At 42.3% G+C, this 23,549-nt stretch overlaps 1 long non-coding RNA gene across 2 annotated transcripts in view; it reads right to left on the minus strand.

Moving 5' to 3' along the window:
* Window positions 1-19,017, minus strand: part of LOC310673089 — a 63,590-nt gene extending 44,573 nt beyond the window's left edge. For both annotated transcript variants that reach the window (XR_014508834.1, XR_014508835.1), the window contains exon 1: window positions 18,780-19,017. This is a non-coding gene — a long non-coding RNA (uncharacterized lncRNA). The remainder of the gene's footprint in view (window positions 1-18,779) is intronic.
* Window positions 19,018-23,549: the final 4,532 nt, after the last annotated feature.

A 23,549-nucleotide genomic window follows, 5' to 3' on the forward strand; every position in this document is an offset into this window, starting at 1 on the left:
TTAATGTAAATTTTACCTTTTAATAGCAGGTTAGTTTGTATACACATACACATACACACACCCCTCTCTATCCTCCATCCAGGCAAACAAAAGTTCAAGGACACATTCCAGCCAGGAAAACACTCTCATGGTGTGGAACAGTGCTGGCAAGGCAGAAGACCTAGAGCCAGAAGTGTATCCTGAGGAGCAGACAGAGAGGGCTGGGTGGCTGCTTTGGGCTGCCGTCCTGAGGTTTTCCCTTCCTGTTTTAAAATTCCAAACACTGTATGAATGATCCTTTACCTTGAAACCAATGCAATGAGGTCTAGCTGAGATTTCAGCCTGAATCTTAATCAGACAAATTTCAATATTATTTAGCTACATTTCACAGGAAAGAGAGCAGAGCGAATATTATTTTAAAAATGAAAGAAGAGTGTAATGAATATTTTCCAGCATTTAAACACTTATGCTGCAGTCTTATGCACACCCTTAGCATTTAACTCACTGGGATTTATTTGTTATAGAACTGTTTTAACAAAAAACAGCTGCCATGTCTTGTTATAGGACAAGAACAGCTGTCTTGGCAGTACATGGCTGCATGGCTGACCTGGCTTCCAAACGCTGCACACCAACTGATACCACAACAATGGGGCCAGTTCAACACTCTTAATGCTGTGCCGGCACTGTGCTGAGCTCCCTGTTTCTTCCTCCCTCTCAGTAACTGGTAGCGACATGTTGGGAAGCTAGGTTTGCAACAAAGTCCCACCCACAGCACTACCATCTTGGCTGCTAAGGATATGGTGGCTCTTCACTGAGGTAATTCTATCAAGCAAAGTGATATGATATTACCCTAATGAAATATTTGGGTAATTATGGGAGAGACCCATTGCAGAAGAACTTTGTATTTCAGAGAAATAGCTTAAGTGGTCTGTACCATTATTCCTCCTTGCTTATTGGCTATACCCTTTTAGGACTGTTGAGGGTTTTTTGTTTGCTTTATTGTCTTGATTTACTGTTCGTGTTTCATGGATAAGTGTTTGGGAGGATGTTGGCCTACCTGACAGGTGATGTAACATCCCTCACTCCATCCCAAGAATGATTAGTGGAACAGGTGGGAGGAATTTAGGTATCAGGACAGCAAGAAGTCACTAAGGGTCTGAAAGATAAAAAACTCTCAGACGGCGTCTGACTTTCAGACTTCACTGAAGCCCCAGACTGACAGTGTTCTGTGTGCTGGTCAGCTGGAGTCATTCTGTTGCTATTCCCTGGAGCTCCTGATAATCAAATGGGGGAAGTATCTTATCTTGCTTATGTTATGTTATTCTACTTAATGACTGTATCCCTGCTTTGCATTCTGTATTACTTAATAGAAGCACTGAACTTCTCTCCACTGGTGGTGCCATTGCTGCTGAATCCAAAATATCTCTTGCATTTGGCAAAATCCTAATGGAGCATACATAAATTGTTAAATTGCAAGTCTTCTCGAATCTGTTGGAAGGAAAGATTCAGCTGGAGTAGTTCCCCACAAAAAAAATAGTAAGCAAATAATTTCAGAAAATAGATGGAGTTTTAACAAAACTTGTGTAAACTAAAGCAAGAGATGAGCAAGGATGAAAGAGAAGATAATTGTATATAGTTATGGATTTCTTTTTCCAGAGCCTTGTCCTCCTGCTGATAGGAACGGCTGAGCTGTCAAACTTGCCTCCACAGGGAAAAGAGCAGAATGAGTCAGAATCAAGCAGCCAGCTATGAGAGAACACAACTGTCTGGTATTGTCCTCTGGGCCCTTTAGAGCAATCATGGAGGCTTATCCTTTCCATCTTCATTTTTAGAAGTGCTGGCCCCTTTACAGAAAACTTAAGGCACTAAAGCTTGAAGACTGAAGCAGCACAAAAGAAGGGCTCAGCCATGGCTTTCTATCTCTCTCCCCCCTCTCCTTTCTTACATAATTGATTGTCTTGATAACAATGTAAATATTCTCTTTGAAATACTAACCTTATTGGCTATGCTAAAACAGAGTGATTATGCCCTTCGCTGTCAAAATGTAAGGAGGAAAGCATGGGTTGTCACCAGAGCATTGACAAAGAGATGGTCCACAGCTTGAACAGCATGTGCAAATATTCTACAGGAGTCTATAGCTGTGCACGTGCTCCTGTTTGACCACTGACACATGGGTGACTGATCTAGTTTCTACCTTGCGTGGCTAAGATGAAAAACAACATATATCCTAGGAAGAACATACACTGAAGCTGTCCTCTTTAACTACATCATGGAGAGTTTGGGATGTAAGCGGTGAAACTGTGTAAGTTTTAGATGATTTGGAAGGGTGTGTCCGACCCATGTTTGACACTTGCACCAAACTTGTCTCCTTTTCTTCTAGAAAAGCAATAGTACATATTGGTGGACCTGTCCCAAAGTAGGTCATCCCAGTGTATTCATTTCACAGGCAAGGTGCTATAAATACAAAACGTACAATTTTGGTTGAATAGTCCTCAGCTGAAATAAAGTAGCCATGCTCCCTGAAGTCACAGAAATGTAGAATTGTAGGGTTTGAAGGGACCCCAAGGGCCAACTAGTCCAACCCCTTGCCATGTAGGAATTGCCATTAAATAATCCCTGATAGATGGCCATCCAACCTCTGCTTAAAAACCTCCTATGAAGGAGAATTTACCACCTTCAGAGGTCATCTGCTTCACTGTTGAACAGCTCCTCCCATGCTGCGTGCCTACAGGAACATTTTGTTCCTGGCTCAGTTATTTCTCTTTTATATGTTGCAAAACATTCATTTCAGAGATGAACTACCTGCCATTTATGTATTTCCTCAGGGTTCTGCCCAAGCTCACATTGCTCAGCAACCTCACCAAAAACCTGCCCCACCAGTCAGCCAGCCAACCTCTAGACCTCACCTCCACATACTAACCCATTAGACTAGAGAAACTTTTTGGGTCGCTCCCTATGGGCCAACTGCAATGTTACATAACTGTTGATGTTGTAATCATGTGCTACCACATGGTGTCACATGATTGACAGGTGGGTTCCACCTGTTCAAATCCCAGCCTCTGTGACTGAAATGCAGAGTGTGAGAAGGTTTGCAAAGCTTGGCCTGTGCTGATCCTCTCAAGTTTGTGCAGTCTTCCTCCCGTTTTTACTTTACCCACCAATGTATAAATATAAAACCTCATTTAACTGACTGCTGTTTTCTTGTATTCTAATCTGGGCAGGCCTTTAAACATTGCATCTCAGACCATGGCTCAATCTTTTCAGCTGTATTACAGTACAAATGTGCTTTGACCCTGAATTTTGCTGCTCCACTTGTGGGTGGCAAAAATTGGGCAGGGCTATTTCATGGATTCTGAAAGTTGTCTGTGATTTATTTCATTTCATTTTTATAAACGGTAGGACATGGCTTGTGTAGTCCCTCAGTGGCACCATCAGAAATGTCAAGTTGCAAGTCTGTAAAAGTCAAACCTTTTGGCATCCCAGGTTTGTTGACATAGAATGGAGTTCATAAGAAGGGAGGGCAATGGACTCTGCATATATTAGAAGGATGTGCTGTGTGTATTTGTGTGAGTGCGTTGATGTTCCAGGAAGAGTTCTAACACTACCAGGTTTGAGCCTTCCCTTTTCTTCACCTTGCCTCCCCAAAATCTGGAAGATCCCTGTGAAATTTAACACATTGACAACGGCATCTTTTCACAACTCATCGTGATGAATGAGACAACCCTGAGAGTGATGGTAAGTTATTAATGTGCTGAAAGTGAAGGTTTAAACTATTTTAAGAGTGATTCTCTTTGAGCGCTGCATTGTACTTTGAGTACAATGCAGCTATTTTCAAGGAGCACCTGATTTTTATCCCACTTGCCATCTTTATTAGATTTGAAATTGTTTTCATATATGTTATGGTTTTTCGTGATTTTTAATATATGCAGTTGTTTTAACTGTTGTTATATATGGAATTGTTTATATATATATTATTATTATTTTGTGAAGTTGCTTTGGGATACTTCATAGGAAGTGGTGTATAAATGAAATGAAATAAATTCCTGCCTTCTGTCACATTATCTGTCATATTTGGTGAGCCATTGCTCATCCCATGAATTTCTCAAACTTCTCCCATGCACCTACTGGTGTTGTTTCTAATCAGCTTCTTCTCTGTATATTACCAAATTGCCAACGAAAGCAAAGACACAATATAAACTTCCTGTGAACAGGAAATACGCAGACTCTGTGACTCACAAAGCCTGCTCCCTTTTAAGGTGGAACGGAAATATCCTAACATAAATATGTACCCAGCATTAAAATAAGCATGTGCCAAGGATTTCCATATGGCATGCCTGTTGTGCATACTACTGAAATTAATGCACAAAACTAACTTGGGTCCATTAATTTCAGTGTGTTTACTCTTGGTAGAATATAGTTGGTTTAGTGTTCAGCCTGAAAGCTATGGTACAAAGATGGACAAATAATGGTGGGTGAGCATTTATCCCCACAAAAAATAATGACAACAGGTTGCAAACTGTCTCATGAGTGCAGCTACAGAGTCAGACCATAGCTTCATTCTGCAAACCAGGCATAGGCAAACTCGGCCCGCTAGATGTTTTAGCCTACAACTCTCATCATTCCTAGCTAACAGGACCAGTGGTCAGGGATGATGGGAATTGTAGTTTCAAAACATCTGGAGGGCCGAGTTTGCCTATGCCTGCTGTAAACTAAAAAAATAAAATAAAAGCTGAATACTCCCCCATCCAACAGTGTGATTCTCCCCTCCCCCAGGTTATTTTGGCTGAGGCCAGAGCTCAGGATGCAAAAACCCATGCTCATGCTTGCTCCAATATTCAGCACATGATTTCAGCTGTCATAATACATAAACAAAGGCCCATTTGGCATGATGCTTGGGTGACATTTATTCCTTCCTTGTCGCTCTGTCAAGTTGATCACAGATATCATTGCCATGGAGAGACATAACACACATTTTTTTAAAACAGCTAGGAGGCTCATTTGTGAAAGGGCATGGGCGGATTTATTTGTTTGAGCTTTGAAGTTACCTCTGGTGTGATTGGCTGGTCCTCTGTGAACATACATCAACCACTGCTCGAAGAGAAGCTGCTGGTGTCCCTTCAGCAGCCATTTTACACACAATGCAAATATAGCAGCTCTGCAGCCCAATCCTGTGATCTCCCCTCTCTGATCATTTTCTTCTTCTTCTTCTGCGCAATACTCAGCCCTGCTGCAAGGATCAAACATCAGCTCCAGATCAAGGCCAAGGAAGGCAGCTGTGAACTAAGATGCACAAACTTTCTACATATGCTTACCTCAGCAAACGTTCAGTGTGATCTTTTCACATCAGGACTTGCTGTTGCCCAGCGTGAGCACAAATGCCAGCAATAAAGGTCTCTCCTGCTTCCCTCCAATTGGGAGGTCAAGGTCATCTTAATGTTTCTGTTTGCTTACACAGGTACTGAAGGATCTCAGGCCACTCAAGCCTTACAACAGAAACCCACATCAATTTGTAAATGTCAACCAATTACACAGTCGCCCCAGAAGCACATTAACTGAAGAAGTTCCCAAATGAAGCCTCGGGAAATCCTCTCGCTTTGATTACTCAAGGTCTCAATTTGAGATGTATATTGGTAGTCTTTTTTTATTGCTAATACGATATATGGGTGATGCAAGCACACTTATTCAAAATCCCTGGGCAGAAACAGAGCTCTCTCAGCATACATCATTGCGTTGTCATGCCATTCCATTATTCCCTTAACACAGAAGTGCACATTTCATGAAACCCAGATATGACATTTAGGACAAATTCATCTTTACTCTCCAGAGCTGCAGGGCTTCTGCAGCAACTCCTGGCATGAGATGGATGCCTTGGCAGCAGAGACAATCACTAATGGAAAAACCAGCATTCAAATGGTGTAGTGTGGAAGCATCTAAACTGAGCCAATTTAAGCTGAAAAATGAATTCTCAGCCATGTATGTCTGCTCAGACTTTGGCCACACTGAGTTCAGTGGAACATGGCCTCAGCCAGCATAGCCCTCCCAACTCTTAAATGTTAGATTATATTTAGGAACTTGCATGGGTCAGGCACTCCCGCTCCTGATGTCTGACTCCCAGACAGGACAACATTTGTTGTTGTTGTTTAGTCATTTAGTCGTGTCCAACTCTTCATGACCCCATGGACCAGAGCATGCCAGGCACTCCTGTCTTCCACTGCCTCCTGCAGTTTGGTCAAACTCATGTTAGTAGCTTTGAGAATAGTCCAACCATCTCGTCCTCTGCCGTCCCCTTCTCCTTGTGCCATCAATCTTTCCAAGCATCAGGGTCTTTTCTTCTTATGAGGTGGCCAAAGTATTGGAGCCTCAGCTTCACGATCTGTCCTTCCAGTGAGCACTCAGGGCTGATTTCCTTCAGAATGGATAGGTTTGATCTTCTTGCAGTCCATGGGACTCTCAAGAGTCTCCTCCAGCACCATAATTCAAAAGCATCAATTCTTCGGCGATCAGCCTTCTTTATGGTCCAGCTCTCACTTCCATACATCACTACTGGGAAAACCATAGCTTTAACTATACGGACCTTTGTTGGCAAGGTAATGTCTCTACTTTTTAAGATGCTGTCTAGGTTTGTCATTGCTTTTCCCCCAAGAAGCAGGCGTCTTTTAATTTTGTGACTGCTGTCACCATCTGCAGTGATCATGGAACCCAAGAAAGTAAAATCTCTCAGTTCCTCCATTTCTTCCCCTTCTATTTGCCAGGAGGTGATGGGACCAGTGGCCATGTTCTTAGTTTAGGACAACATTAAAAGGTAAAGGTACCCCTGCCCGTACGGGCCAGTCTTGACAGACTCTAGGGTTGTGCGCCCATCTCACTCAAGAGGCCGGGGGCCAGCGCTGTCCGAAGACACTTCCGGGTCACGTGGCCAGCGTGACATCGCTGCTCTGGCGAGCCAGAGCCGCACACGGAAACGCCATTTACCTTCCCGCTAGTAAGCGGTCCCTATTTATCTACTTGCACCAGGGAGTGCTTTCGAACTGCTAGGTTGGCAGGCGCTGGGACTGAACAACGGGAGCGCACCCCGCTGCAGGGATTCGAACTGCCGACCTTTCGATCGGCAAGCCCTAGGCGCTGAGGCTTTTACCCACAGCGCCACCCGCGTCCCAGGACAACATTAGTCTGGGTCAAATCAGACCACAGATTTATTGATTACAAATGTAGAGGTTTTACATAGGCATTGGGTATAACCATTGAACCAGTAGCCCACCTGCTGGGGTATCCCTTTCCGGGGTCAGCCCAGGGCAAAAGGGTGCTAGGACAAGTAGGAAAGCCTTCACGGGACTGCTGCCTTGAGGAATGCTATGGATTTTGCCCCTGCCTGGGTGTCTGGACAGAAGCAACTTTAATGGGATACTCCTGGAGTCTGGAAGGGCAGGCAGAAACTCTACCAAAAGACTAAAATTTATCCAAAGCCTAAATTGCAAAAGTTGTGACGATTGCTATGAGGTAGGCAAAACCATGCGACAAAACCAATTAGTCTGGATATATTAGGCATTGACTATTAGATTAAATTCCTTGCTTCCAAGAAGCTCATTGTGGCACTCGTGGCTCTTTCTCTCACCATGTTCTCTTTACATCAACCCTGTAGTTAGACTGAGAGACAGTGATTGACCCAGGATCTCTCCATGAATTTCATGGCAAATTAAATCCTGGTCTCCTGGGTTCTAATCCACTTAAAAGCTCTCCACCTTATTGCACATTCTATAAAAAAATATGTAGAAGTCAACAAGCTGGGGGAGGGGAACAATATCTTCCCATTGGTCTGGGAATTTATGTTAGCACCTTTAAATCTAACTAAGGAAGGAAGCATATGAGCAATAGTAAATAATTTCTGAAGTGCCCCATCTTCCACACAGGAGTGATTTAGGATGTTCAATATCTGTGCATCTTCGCCAGCTGTTGCTCATAATTTCTGGCACAGTGCAGAAACTTATGGCAGCAGTCGCAGTTCTCTAACCACACTGGTTGCAAACTGAAAGAACTGTGTCTCTCCATAAACTTATAATGGGTGGCAAATGAACCAGTACGGCAGCACAAACTGTTAAAAATAGCTAAACATCTGAGCAGCTACAGGCAGGACTTAAGTTCTGTCCCAGCGAACACATGGTGACTTGGTAATACAAGCCATCTTAACTATGAGTCCTGGAAGACCCGCTCACAGCCTTGAAGGCCTCTTTTTCTGTCTGGCTTGGAAGGACAGCAACAGAAGCTGAGGCTGCTGAAGAGGCCATCTTGGCTGTCGCTTACTGCAGGTCCAAGTTCTTGAGCCTGAATTTCCATAGCCACCGCCCAACACAAACCACCATTGGCAGGATTAGCAGCAGCAGATATAATCTATGGTTTTGATAATATTTTATTTTCTTGTTAAGTTTGTTACTTTGAATGCATACTTATTTGATTCCCTTCAATAATATTGTGTTGTGGATTGTTTTATTTAATGTTTTAATGTGTTGTAAACCACTTGGAGATTTTTTTTTTTTTTGGTAAAAATATAAAGTGGTATAGAAAGATAAGATAAATAAGATAAGATAGCCCTGAATGGGATCAGTGCAGCTTATTATAATCCCTGGCCTGCCATTGTCTCCATTCTTTTAGACAGTGACAGGGGACAATGCCAGCCTGTTGCAGAGGTTTATGCTGATTGGAATTTTGTAAAAGGGGAAAAAAATGTCATGGACATTTTTAATTACATGTTAAATGACAGGTGTTTTAAGATACAATAATTTACTATTAAAATACGTTTCAATGTGTTATTTATTTAAATAAATAAAATGAAGATTAACAACACCAGTTTGCATGGTTAAAGTGCCCTTTTGAGTATACACACAGAGGGAGTGAAAAAAGCCCTGGCCTACTCTTGAGTAAAACTTGGTGGATACCAACCTTACAACCAGTCTAGGGGGTGAATTGGCTGTCAGCTTCCTCCTGCTCCTCAGCCTCAGCACTGCCCCTTGTAGAGGTTGGGAGCAAGACTAGAATTCGTTGCCTCTGCCTGTCATTGGCTTTGGCTCCGCCTACTGTTGGGCTCCCTGCCTCCCTCCCTACTAGTTCCAGTGGGCACCAACCTCCATCGGGTTTAGAGCATGTCCAAAATGCCAAGAGCATGATGTAGGCTGCTATTGTCCCCCTTCTTACAAACATTTCCACTCTGACAAAGTTGAGCAAGCACAGAGCTTGCTTTTAATGTGCCTGGGGATGTTTCGCCATCACACTATTATTTTCTGTCTCCTCTTCATTTTGTCTGTATAAAAGATACATATTTAGGGAAGTCGTTGAAAGTCTTTCCCTATTAAGTTTACCCCTCGTTGTCAGTGTTGCCAGTATGCTTGGTGCCAGCCCATGTCCAAAGTGATCTGCTGAGTTCAGTTTGTATTTCAGCCAGAAATGTCACATCGTGTGAAATGTGGGGGAGGAAAAGTCCACAAAATGCTGGTTTCAGAAAAGCCCGGGGGGGGGGGGAGGACTGTGAATCTGCAGAGACCTCGGGGGGGGGGGGGGACTTTCCTGTTCTATTAAGGGGGGGATTACAGACAGTCATTGTGAATCCCCAAGGAAGTACCATGCAAAACTAAAATTACTCAGAGCTTTGCCTCATTATGAAAATCAGATTTTGAATAGGCATTATCTTGGCCGTTTTCAGTGACAGATCATGTAGAAATGAGTTTGATGGTGCAGGCACTATTTAACTCAAGGGGTACATTCGTTTGCAAAAATAATCAATAATAGTTGGATGTAGTGGAGCAAGCAAGCCAGGTGATACATAAGTAACTAATTTTTAACTCCTTGTTTTGCACAAATCTCATTGATTGCCCTTGACTAGGGACTATCTAACCAAGCAACCTTTTGTTTCAACCTTCTTCAGTTGGACCAGTCCTGCTTTAGAACAGAATCATTGCTTTTGAATGCATAACAAGCACTGCTGGATCAGACCAGAGGCTCATCCACTCTACGTCCAGCATCCTATTTTCACAGTCGCCAACCAGATGCCCATGGGAAGCCCACAAGCTGGACATGAGTGTGAAACCACTCTCCCCATTGTCATTCTCCAGAAACTGGTATTCAGAGACACAGTAGTAGCTAATGCCCATTGGGACTGGGAGGATGGAAGAATGGAAGCCATTAGGAGGTGGAGCCTGAGCCAATGACAGGCAGAGCTCAGTTACAGAGCTTCTGCAGTTAGTTCCTGAGTCTTGCATAGATGTAGATGTAGATAGATTTGTAGAATTTGAGGGGGAAAGGGTACCAGAATGAGTTGCACCTGAAACATACACAGCATGAGAAAAATACATTGTGTGATTTCTGGCCCATGCTTTGAGTAAATGGCTACAGCAGATCCAATATACCAATCATTGCTCCATATATATTGCTTGCAAAGATTTCAGTTCATAAACCCTGCAATGTTTTTGCCATAGGCAATGATGGAAGAAAGTTTATGTTCTTAATTCTTAGCCTTGAAAAGTCATTCAGGCAAAAAATAAAGTTTTTGCTGATTAGTGGGTAGGATAAAGTGAAGAAATTGAATTCTAGTATCACACTAACTTGGTATCATTGCTTTTTAATTTTGTTAACTTTTGAGATCAGGCAGAATCAATATGTGCCTTTGAACCTGAAGAATGGCTAGGAACAAAAATCAAGAGTTTCAGACAATGTACCCAATTAGCTTTATCTTGGGTTTAATACATTTATGAAGGATTTGGAATGGAGTTTTATCCAATGTTTCAGTGGCACTCTACCAAGCTTAGGAAAGGACTTTCGTTTAGGATCTGCTCTGCATCAGCAATAGCCCAACTTGGAAATAGGACAAGAGAAAGGTCACATTCATACCATTCATTTCAAGCAGTATCATACCTCTTTAAACAGACATAGTCCCCCCCCCCCCAAGAATTATAGGAAGTGAAGTTTGTCAGCGGTGCTGAGAGTTGTTAGGAGCCCCATATTCCCTCAAACTGAAAGTCTCTATGGGGGTCTAGTAAAAAAAGATGGTTCAATTTCATATCATTTATTAATAAAGATGGGACGCGGGTGGCGCTGTGGGTTAAAGCCTCAGTGCCTAGGGCTTGCCGATCGAAAGGTCGGTGGTTCGAATCCCCGCGGCGGGGTGCGCTCCCGCTGTTCGGTCCCAGCGCCTGCCAACCTAGCAGTTCGAAAGCACCCCTGGGTGCAAGTAGATAAATAGGGACCACTTACTAGCGGGAAGGTAAACCGCGTTTCCGTGTGCGGCTCTGGCTCGCCAGAGCAGCGATGTCACGCTGGCCACGTGACCCGGAAGTGTCTCCGGACAGCGCTGGCCCTTGGCCTCTTTGAGTGAGATGGGCGCACAACCCTAGAGTCTGTCAAGACTGGCCCGTACGGGCAGGGGTACCTTTACCTTTACCTTATTTTATCCAGCTTATGCTGAAGTATGAGCTAGATGAAAATACAGTCAAGAAGATACAGCACGCCCATGCTCTTTTATTATTTCTTATATTTTATTCTTATTATATCTCGATTTATATGGTCTTCATATAATAAGAAAGCAAGGGAATTAAGAGTAACATTTTTGTTTGACTCACCTTGCATTCAACATATTGGTAATTACTGTGGTATTTTCTTTTCCAAATATCTACAAGTATTTGTTCAACCTCAATAAAATTCTGCTGTACTCATGTTCCATGTCTGCATTGGTGCTGCAGTGTGCTCCCCCACCCCCGGTATCTTATCTCTGTTTTCTCTTTCTTATTTTCCTTCTGCATTTTTTTTTTTCATTTTATTGTAATTTTAAAACTTCAATAGAAATTATATGGAAAATAAGAATAATAGTGTTTTAAATGTATGGTGTGTATGTGGCCAAAGAGGAGTCACATGTCATATGTTCCAACTATCCCCATTTATAAGGGGCAATCTCTGTTTCATAGGGTAGTTCACCTAATCCCATCCGTGCAATGAAAGAAGGGATAAATGGGTTGTACTGGCAGCCTGTGTGTGCATAGAACATAGATGAGGAGGGATCCTGGCCCAATCAAATTCCTTCCTGATGTGGAAGAACTCTATGCATGTGCATTGAAACATGCATAGAACTCTATTCCATGTGTTTTGAGCAGGCAGGTGTCTGAGGATGTGGGGACTTCCCACGTTGCCTCACAACTCACACTATACCACCTTTCAGATACTGTATGTGGAAGTGACCTTGTGTTTGGCAAATCAGTATCCTTGTTTTGCACCCAATTTCTTTCCTTTCCTTTTGGAAAGTGCTTGATTAAAAAGAAAATGTAAATGTAAGTTGCTAGAGTTGCCATTCTTGGGAGTTCAGCCCCTCTTTAGCAATTAGATCTCCGAAGACAACACAACTTGTCTTTACTGCACCTGTGAATGCCCTTGCACAACCTGTAATTTCGCACTCTAAAGCTGAGGCAGTCGATACTGATATGATAATAATGTAGTATGTTTTCTTTCCTAACAGACATTTAACCCAAAGAACACCTTCTTGGCTTTTAAATCAGTGGAGGACAGGCTTTTGGAGTAAATGAATACAAAAAAAGGGTGCAGTGTATCCTTCAAGAAAGCGTAGTCATGGCAGTAAGAGTTATAGGGCATTCACAGTGATCTCTGGTATGAGGTTGGAAGGCCATCTGTCATGGATGCTTTAGTTCAGATTCCTGCATTGCAGGGGGTTAGACAGGTGACCCTTGGATCCTTTCATGGGACATGATTACAGAATATTGCAACACAGATCTTCTCAGCCAATTATTTCAAAAGATGTGCAGTCCATTCACATGCCTACGTACTGAGAAGTAAACCCAGCTGAATCCAATGGGATATACAATATGGCCCTACTGAAATGGACAGAACTTGAAAGAGCTTAACATTTGCTTGATCCCATCTACAAATTCTCATCCAATGCACCAACAGAAGAGCAGATCCAGTCTTTGAACACTCAGTTTGAGGGGATAGAAAACCTGTGCACAAACCGATACTGAAATGCCAAGTCTCCATCCTCTGACATCTCATTCATTCTCCAGGAGATTCTGAGAGCACATCAGCAAATTATTTTAGTACCATGGAATTCATTTTGGCCCCAAAGACTTTTCAGATAGTTAGCTATTTCCTGACCAATTCCTTACCAGTCTGAATGCCAATCCCAGCCCCTCACCACCAGTCACATGACATATGCAAGCTGGGACACAGGCCACATCCACACCAGGCATTTAAAGCGCTATTATACCACGGCTTCCCTCAAAGAAACTGCTTTAACTGTGTAGTGTGGATTTGACCACAGTTCCCCTTTCAGGAGAAGGGGCAAAAACAGGAATTAAGCAGTTCTGCCTTTCTTTGTCATACATTAAAATTTTACTTTAATTACTGAACAGTGAGCCTATCATTTCCTTCCTCTTCTTCTGAACATATCTGAAAAAGATGTTTTTGTTGCTCTTAGCATCATCCTGAGCTTCAGCTTTCCTGACACGGTCCCAGAAGTCTGCGCTGCTCCTCTATATTGGACTTTGGCAAATTCTCCTTCCTTCCTTTTCTTAAATGTGTGTGTGTGTGTTTGTAGTTCCTTGTTACGCCTGTTGTGCAGTCATACTGGCTTTCCTATTTTTCTTTCTCCTTGGAATTGTTTGCAATTGTGCCTTTACTAACTTTACAATTGCCAAACTATTGCTAAGACAATAGCTACAGATACATTGTTCTTTCCATAATTGCAGGCCAATACAAGTTCATCGATTCAGGAGGACTGCAGTACACTAGCTCAACACAAAGCTTGATATCTGGCAGAAAAGAGTTTCAATTTCCACTCAGTCATTTTCAGAAATATAGTGTTTCAACAGTACAGACTGCCAGCCCTTTCTGGGCTGCAAGTAATCTGTGGATTTTAACCAACAAATATGCCATTTCCTAATTTTATCTTCCCACTGAAGGCTTATCTAAGTTCACCCCATTTGATCGGCCCTCTTTGTGTGTGTCTTTAAATAATCTAATGGAGACTTTCTACACTTATCAGGAGGGTATCTGAGGAGCCTACTTTGGCCTTTGGTCTTGCCCGCCACTGTCATGTGATGCCTGGAAGGTTACCTGGAAGAGAATGTGGCTCTCAGGTTGCAAAAGTTTCCCCACTCCTAATGTAAGGACTAAAACTTGTTTGTTTTTTGTAAGTACAGGTATTTTTTTTTTATCCCGTTGCATTGTTCTTGTAGTGGGTGGGGAGAAGAATTCAGAATATAAAAATTTATAGCACAAATGAATATTATTTTCAAAACAGCAACAACGCTAAAACAGGATGGAAATACAGAAGATTTTTCCCTCATGGGGTGAGCTAGCATTTCTCCCATCTTCACACCATAGTTGAAAGACATACAATAATGATTCACTCATCAGTCTTGCCATCTGGGATGCCGTTTGCCTTCATATAGATACACACAAATCTCAGTGTGAATGCACATGGACACCATAACCAGCAACCTCTCTGATGTTGAGCTATGGCAATGGCAATACTAAGATGAAGGTCCCCCAGGCTTGTGTGTTGAACATGCTCCTTTATGTGAGTCATGGACAACTTACAACCATCAGGAGCGCTGCCTCGATGCCTTCCATATGCGCTGTCTCAGGAAGATTTTGGGCACCACATGGCTGGACAGAGTCTCAAAGAAAGATGTACTTTTCCAAGCCCACATCCCCAGCCTGTTCACACTTTGTCTCAGTGACATCTATGCTGGCTTCTTCATATACACAAAATGGAAGATGGCAGGGTCCCAGAGGATGCGATTTACAGGGAGCTGGCTTCAGGTACCAGGCCTGTTGGCGCACTAACTCTGTGTTATAAAGATATCTGCAAGCATGACATGAAGATGCTGGAAGAGTTGTAGAAACATGCAAAAAGTTGGACTCAAGGAGTCCATTTGCAATTCAAGTTCTAATCTATTTCCAAAGAGTATAATACCAAGTTGATATTTCTACCATATACTATTTGTGTTAATCATTTTTTGTTTGTTTGTAAAATTTGGTACAGTGGTATCTCGGGTTACATACGCTTCAGGTTACATACGCTTCAGGTTACACATTCCGCTAACCCAGAAATAGTGCTTCAGGTTAAGAACTTTGCTTCAGGATAAGAACAGAAATTGGGCTCCGGCAGCGCACCAGCAGTGGGAGGCCCCATTAGCTAAAGTGCTGCTTCAGGTTAAGAACAGTTTCAGGTTAAAAACGGACCTCCGGAATGAATTAAGAACTTAACCTGAGGTACCACTGTATAACTATGTGTGTTTATGTGTTTCTCTTATACTTTTCTTCTTGACTACAGTTTTGGCTGCAAGAAAGATCTTGTGTCAGTTTTCTCTGGTTTCAGAAGGCCATTTTCTATTTTATCAAGTGAAGCTTATGGGAGCACCAATTAGAGCCAATTATAACTTCATTTACCTTTAACCCACAGTGCGGTGACCTTTGTATTTAACCCAATTGGAATGCTGCCATGCTAGAGTTAATTGTTAAATTTGCTGATCCATGGTAGGAAAGGGTCAGAGTAATGCCCATTTAGAAAACAGTGGATTGTAATTGAACACCTCCTCTTCCCAAGGGGCAAAAGCCAGTGATCCTTTCAACATTTTGCAGTTCAGCTGCCTTGTTAAAGAAAAACAAATGTGAACCTTTATCTACAGTATATACCTTTCCCCCTTATATTTGTGCAGTTGTACATTATCACTTGGCAAATAGAGCATCTGCAGATTGAGCGCCTCAAAACAGTGCAATCCTATGCTCCTAGAAGTTACTTTAAGTGTGCATAGGATTGCAACCAAAGAGTCCCAACAGACAAAGGTAGAACTGCTCATGAATGGGCAACTTCCCAGGTTTTCTTTAAATATTTCCTATTGGATTCACTAGGCTGCAGAACAAAGATACTAAGTAGAACCACTAGTGCTATATACTGACCTCTAAACATCCATAGAGTTCATATTTTGTTACTGCTGTAAAGCTACACATACCAGGATATGTGGATGACTTGGACTTCCACTGCAATGTGCAAAGTGAGAACCAAGGGATATTACCCATGGAAAGATGTGTGAGCTTTAGTCTACAAATAGATTTAAAACATATCCTCAAAGTGGAATTTTTTAATTTCACCATTACAGAAGAAGCTCTTTTGCCAGTTCTTATAACTGTTATAAGTTACACATATAACACATATGCAAGTCCTGTGAGTAAAATCAGTGAAGAAATAAAATATAATATTTTTTATTTATATTCTGTGCAGTACTCATGTTACATGTATGGTGTTCATTTACACAGATACTGCTTTGAGGCCTTTTACAATCATGGAGTTTATAAATTTTAGGAAATAACGGAAAAGTTACTGAAGTTTGAGTATATTAGCTTGTTGGTTGCTTACACTATACGAGCTGTTATGACCCTCTAACGACATTGTTAGTAGCTGGCAGGCTGCCAATCCCTGCTGAGATAGGGCCAGTGTTGTGATTCGCTAATTGCAGCATTAAGGCGACCTATTGCAGACAGTGTGTGTGTTTTGCCCGGGCCAGCTTAAGGTATATAAACTGGGCCAAGTGCCCCTGTTTGTCATTCTTGTTCTTCTTGTTCCTGATGTTCCAATTAATCCTTTCTGAGCTGAATCTCAGTCTTGGGTCATGCCTGAACCCACCTACACTTCTCAGGCAACTCCCCATTTACATGGGGGTTACGTTATGGACCCCCACATGCTTCAGTGAAATGACATAAATTGGGGAGATGCCTGTGGAAAGAAGCTTTCCCACACCTCAACTGAGGAAGCTGTGCTTTCCTTTGGGGCTTGGCTGACCAGGTGCTCTCATTTCCAGGTAACATTTCCAGGTACCGGGCACCATGCATGTACCCAGTCATGTGTAAATAGAATGTGCATAAATGGGGGTTGCCTGTAAACTGGTGGGATTAGGGCTATGTAGGGAGTGAATTAGGGATGCAGGTGGCACTGTGGGTTAAACCACAGACCCTAGGACTTGCCGATCAGAAGGTCGCGGTTCGAATCCCTGTGACAGGGTGAGCTCCCGTTGCTCGGTCCCTGCTCCTGCCAACCTAGCAGTTCAAAAGCACGTCAAAGTGCAAGTAGATAAATAAGTACCACTCTGGCAGGAAGGTAAACGGCATTTCTGTGCGTTGCTCTGGTTTACCAGAAGTGGCTTAACCATGCTGGCCACATGACCCGGAAGCTGTACACCAGCTCCCTCGGCCAATAAAGTGAGATGAGCGCTGCAACCCCAGAGTCGGCCACAACTGAACCTAATGGTCAGGGGTCCCTTTACCTTTACCTTTAGGGAGTGAATTAATTTGTTAATCATATAAGCTTCAGGAGTTTGGTATGGAGATCACCTTCCTGGCTTCTCTGTACACATTTCCCCATCCTCTCTGTTCACATTGCCACCCTTCCACCTTTATCTTCATCAATCTACCATCATCTCACACCCGCCCCTCCAAGTTTCTCCCGCTTTTCCATTATAATTTGCATGGTTGCACCCCAGAAGTTTAAAATGGCTCCTGAATGGAAATGTACACAGAGTCTCTCTTTAAAGTGCCTCTTGAGTATTTTTAAACATTCCCTGAATTGCAGTGCACCTGCTAGATAATGATGGCACTTGCTGCATTGGTCTATTTATAAATATTGGTGGCGGCAATGAATTAAGCTGCTCCTGACTATGTCCACAGGAGGACTGAGTGGCAGAAAAATTACATTGGAGAAATGTTTCCGACATTACTACAACATTTTCTGAGCAGCCTACCATTTTAAGCAATTTTAAAGACCCTCTCTATTTATAGAGTTAAGGAGAAAACGATAGCACCCATGCCAGTTAGGCAATTAAAAGGTGTCGCGGGTAGAGCAAAACTGACACAGTTACCAAGGGAACAGGTTTTTATTGTCACATGCTTATGTCTGGATAAGCATTTGGAAAAGGGATTCCGCACAAGCAGGAAGCTAGGTAGGAACTTTGCTGAGCAGGTGAACAGGAAACAATACTTAACTCAGGAAGCAGTCATAGACTCATAGAATTGTATCCCTCACATAATCATCACCCTAGTAAAAGTAAGATAGTGCTATATGAACAAGGCTTCAGATTGTGATAGTACCAGGCTAAAACAAAAACCAAAAGATTAGAGACCACACTTGGAAAATTATCACACATTTCTTATGACTTAAAAGAATTTTCAAGTTGCAAAGCATCATACGTACGAATGTACGTATCTGCACTATACACTTGAAGCAGTATTATACCACTTTAAACAGTCATGGCTTCCTGCAAAGAATCATGGGAGCAGCAGTTTGTTAAGGGTTCTGCAAGTTGTTAAAAGACCCCCATTATCCCCACAGACCTACAATTTCCAGAGTTCCCTGGGAAGAGGGACTTATTGTTAAACCACGCTGAGAACTTCAGCTCTGTGAGGAGAACAGATGCCTTGTCTCCTCCACTCATTTCTGCAAAGAACCTGCTCCATAGAGATTGTTCCTTCCCTATTTCACTTCCTTGTTGGGGCTTGATTCAGGGAACCTAAGGCCAAAGTACATGAAGACAGTCCTCTATTTGAAAGTCTACTTGACAGGCTGCCTGGTCCAACTAGCAGGAGCCTTAAAGTTGTCCCTCAACACTTAGCACCAGGACAGCAGATTTCCATTGACTTTCATAACAGAAAGTAACTGCAGCCTATCTGAACAACAATCATTTTGCTGGTTATAGAATAAAAGTCCAATATGAGCAATATGAGGCCTACGTTCATTTTAACAAGCAAAATATCCTTACCTCTACAAAATCACTGGACCATATGTTCTGGATGGAATCACCAGTTTAGATGAGGAACAGGAATACAGAGACTTGTTATTTTGTTGTAAGGTTCTGGTGTCACTTGTTATCCCTGACAGCGGCAAAGGAGAAAAGATCAGAGTAATATTGGACTATATCCAGCACTGTCCTTCCACCACTCTTTGATCCAGTGAAGGGTTTTGTGAATGCAGCAGGATGAGAGAACGACTTTTGCCAATTTCCCCCTTTCCTCTGCAACTCCTATGTGGAAACAGATGAGGGAGGGGTGAAGAGTGCAGAGTTCAGTGTGGTGCTGGCACGAAAGAGACAATGTGCTGCTCCTTTGTCCCACCCAGCTCACTGCACCTTCCACCTTCCCCTCTCTGTAAACAGCAGTGACACTCGCCAACAGGAAAAGAGACACGCTACTCTGCCTTGCCTGTGCCACCCCATTGGCACGTCTGTTAAAGGTAAGAGCCATACAGAGGGAGAACAGGGCCTTAAAGTTTCCTGTTAACAGCACCTGGACCCCAGACTGAACTGGCTCGCAGGTCACCAGGCTACAGCCTCTGCCAGTATGGTGAAATGCATTGTATTTCTTCTCTTTTTAAATTATAGCGGTTATTTGTAAATTTGCATCCATCTGGATAAATCAGCACATACGAGCTGTCATTCTGTGCCCTCTTTTGTTCTCTTTTTTTTTGACAGCGTGCAAGTGGCCACCCTAACAACTGTTGATTAGGGACTCTGAAGTATAGCACCCACAAATAAGCGGTGGATCTGCTGCAAAGTCACAATACAGAAACATTTGGAAATTCTCCAATTACCTGTGGAAGACTCCTACACAAGATGAAAAAGTACGCTGCTTTTTTCTTCAAACGGCTGTCATTGTTTCATAGATGTGGGTGTGAAGCCTGCAAACAAACACTGTGTAAGGAGCCGGTTTAAAGGGTTTTTTCGTTTCTTTTTAACATACAGAGCATGATTAAAAGATAAATGTTATTCCTCATTATAAGGAAGAACTAAACTGTAAAGTCCTTCAAAAGCCTAAAAGCAACCAAAAAGCTGTTTTACATAGCACGACCCACAAAGTTAATAAACTATAACATCAATACATTTTTATGTTATGTTATGTAAGGAGAAGGATGAAACAGTTGCATGCTCATAGTGTAGGCAGATCAGGAGAAATTGGATGCTTGCTCAGTTATTAATTCCTCATTCAGGAAAGTCAGGTTGCTGGATTGCCTTAAAACTGTAGCAGCTAGTTACCAATTGCTCTCTTCCCAATCTTCCATTCCTGGAAAAGTTGCTTGAAGAAGCTTGTACTAACACCAGGCACTCTAGAATACCCATCAGCTTTCTAGGCTACTGTGACTCTGGGCTCTAGCCTGAGTAATTAATTAATACCCCACGCAAAGAGTCGGACACGACTAAACGACTAAACAACAACAACGTCTTCCTAAAGGAGCCCAGCAACTAACAAGTGGAAAAGCAATAAAAACAATCCCAGAGACTGTGCTTGTGGTATTTGTATGCGATTGTCAACCAGATTTTTGCAGTGAAAATAATCACTCCTGTTTTCAATCTGCAGGGAGAGAATTGCTGATGTAACCAAAATAGCACCGCCCATGAACAAAGGATAGTATCAGCAGATTCGGGGGAATATCAAGGTCAGCTGGAATTCATAATATTATAAAAACCTCTCCCAAGTTCAGCAAGAATGCCTCCCCTATAATGGACACCTGAAATGGATACCTCACTCTGCTTCCCAAAGTGAAACTCCCCCAGTTTCAATACCTGAAGTGGGTACCTCAGTTTGTTGCAGGATCAAGATCTGGGCCCGTGGGGCAGGGCTGTGGTTATCTTCCATTCAGCCTTGGTAGAGGCAATAGTGAGATACAGAGCATGTCAGGGGGAAGTGATGAAAGCAGTTTTTCTGTTTTGCACTGACAATGCTGGATTCCCATTGACCATGGATCGTTCTCTTCTGGGAACCTCTTCTCTCAGCCCCACAATGTTGCTGTGGAGAACACACCAGAGGGAAACAGAATGGTGGCATCTCAACAGGGCATCTCAACAGAGCATCACTTGGCTGCCCTGCATGCACAGGCCACATGGATGTGAGCTGCAGGAGTACCATGGGCAGCCAGGCTGCCTCCCTTGTCCCAGGAAGAAGGCACTTGTCCTGGACAGGCATGGGTAGAAATGTGGCTTGAGAAGATAAGTCTTGACAGATGATATGGCACACCCAACGCATTACATTGAATTGCGGATTGTCACAGCGTTAAGCACCCAGGCCAAGAGTAAATGAAACAAACACACAGCAACAGCAACAGCAGCAGCAACAACACCAGCCAATATGAGGTATCCTGAAGTCTACTGTAGCAATGGTGTTTCTGTGTGTGTAATTTTTTTGAATAAAATAACAAGAAATTGAAAGTTGATTTCCTAAAAATGAAATAAAGGTCTGCTGCTTTTTGTTATCCTAACACAGGCTTCCTCAAACTCAGCCCTCCAGATGTTTTTGGCCTACAACTCCCATGATCCCTAGCTAGCAAGACCAGTGGTCAGGGATGATGGGAACTGTAGTCTCAAAACATCTGGAGGGCCGAGTCTGAGGAAGCCTGTCCTAACACAAATAAAAAAATAAATATTGTGACCCTAAGTTAATAACTAGGTTGGGTGCCCCAGAGTCCCCTGATTTCCATGCCCATGCACAGGTGGCAAATAAATGTTAAAATAAGGAGAAAGAGAAGAAGATGAGAGCCTGTTCATGGACCCAGCCAATCATATGCATGCTTACTTGACTGTATGTTTCTTTGTGTGCATCTTAGGTCTAGAGATATCATTCACTTTAACAACATATGCACATGGGCACAGTTTGGTATGAAACATTTTGCTGTAGGCCTCACATGTTGACCGGTAACATGCTACTGGATCTTGTGATTTCCCCCCTCCTCCTTTTCCTTTGAAATCAATAATCCTGATTATGATTAATCAGAGGAAGTTAGACGCATATAGGTACTCAGGGACTACACAAGTGATTCTGTTTTTTCTTGATGAGGTGATCTGAAAGTATAGTAAAGGGCAGTTTGTAATCATACATCTTTTTTCTGGAAGTTTTTATTCCTTTCTGTTCCCTTTGATCTTGAGAAAACTATATTTTACAAATGCCTAGCAAAACTGTAAATGCATGGCAAAGAAACTTAGGATCACTGCAAAAGACATAGATGCACACAAATATGTGCACTTGTGCATTATTTAATTTCTAAAATATACTGAAGAGCGAATTGCCCAGTTGGTCCATATTATTTAGACCCCTGCTCAGTATGAATGTCACATAGTGTGTTTGTGGCACATCAGAAGAGACAAGAGAAAGAAAAATGAAAAATGAAAATATGCCTAGTGAGGTGTGAAAGTGAGGCAAAGGCCAGCTCAAACTAATGGATTAATCACAGGATTTATTAAAGTTTGTGAAGAGAATAAATAAATATTCATCAAGAATGTTGATTTGCAGCATTAAAAAGGAGCAAATCAAGCCTATTATATTATTGAACTCAAAATATAAATGACATGAATGATTTGTAAGAGGAGTGCTATATCATACTTTGGTGAAGTTTAGTAGTTTGTTTGTTTGTTTGTTTGTTTGTTTGTTTTTAACACATTGGAATGCCAACAGGGTAGAGTGAAGGTGTAATAAATATCTGTGGAAAGAATGCTGCAAACCACTTGGGTGATGCAAATTCATTCTCTGCCAAATTCATGCTTAAGCCTTCTCAGCACTACTGATTTGTGTCAACTCTGGAGATTTTCAAGATTCCAGATTCATTTGGATCTTTCCTTCACATCTGAGGGTCTTTTATATTCCCCCCTTTTTCGTATTATGTGTAAAATCTGCACATCCGGAAACGGGTCCCTAAATATCTCCTTGAGCATTCTACCCCTCTGAGATCAAACAAAGTCTTCTCCCTCTTCCTTGCTGCACATGGACCAGCCAAGAAGGGTGTCTCTTTAGGATGGCCACATGCTGTATATCACAGATGCCAGGCTTCTGATTTGAAGGGCTGTTAGTCCTCTGTTCAAATGAGTCTTCTGTTTGATGGGCTACCTAGTCTAAGTCCAATTTGAAGAAAAAGATTCATCGGAAAGGAGAACAGGGGCTTTAAAGCTGACAATGAACATTAGCAGACTGATCAAGCACCCAGGCTGAGCTAATGAGATGTATTGTGGCTATATGTAAATTATAGAAATTATTTCTAAATTTGCACCTCTAGTACATAAAAATCACCACATGCAAATGTGTCTTTTGTCCTTTTTGTTGATGTGTAAGTGGCCACCCTACTTCAGATGCTCCTGTACACGTTTGGCAAATCCCACACATCCAAGATGCTTAGGCTTCATAGGAAGTCCAATGGCCACATGGGATGTTCAAGTATTCAGGATGCATACACAGCAGCACCCAATACCTTGGTGGACTTTGCATCAATCCCTCTCCCTGTTTGTTCCCCATTCCCAATCAGCAGTGTCATTCAGAGGGTGGACATGCATAGTACTTGATGCTGGGTGGAACAAAACTAAACTTCTAAGTCTTTCGTCTGTAACCTGCATACAAGGAACGCCAGAATTCTTAAAAGCATCTTCACGTGGAACATTACAAGATTGATATAAGAATTCCACCTCATGGATATTGCTAACATAAGAACTAAATAGATTGTATCTCCTGGTCAATCTGCTGGACTCTAATTTCAAATAATATGTTTTGTTTATATG

Source organism: Podarcis tiliguerta (genome assembly GCF_965153285.1).
Source record: "Podarcis tiliguerta genome assembly, chromosome: 2".
NCBI classification, from domain to species: Eukaryota; Metazoa; Chordata; class Lepidosauria; order Squamata; family Lacertidae; genus Podarcis; species Podarcis tiliguerta.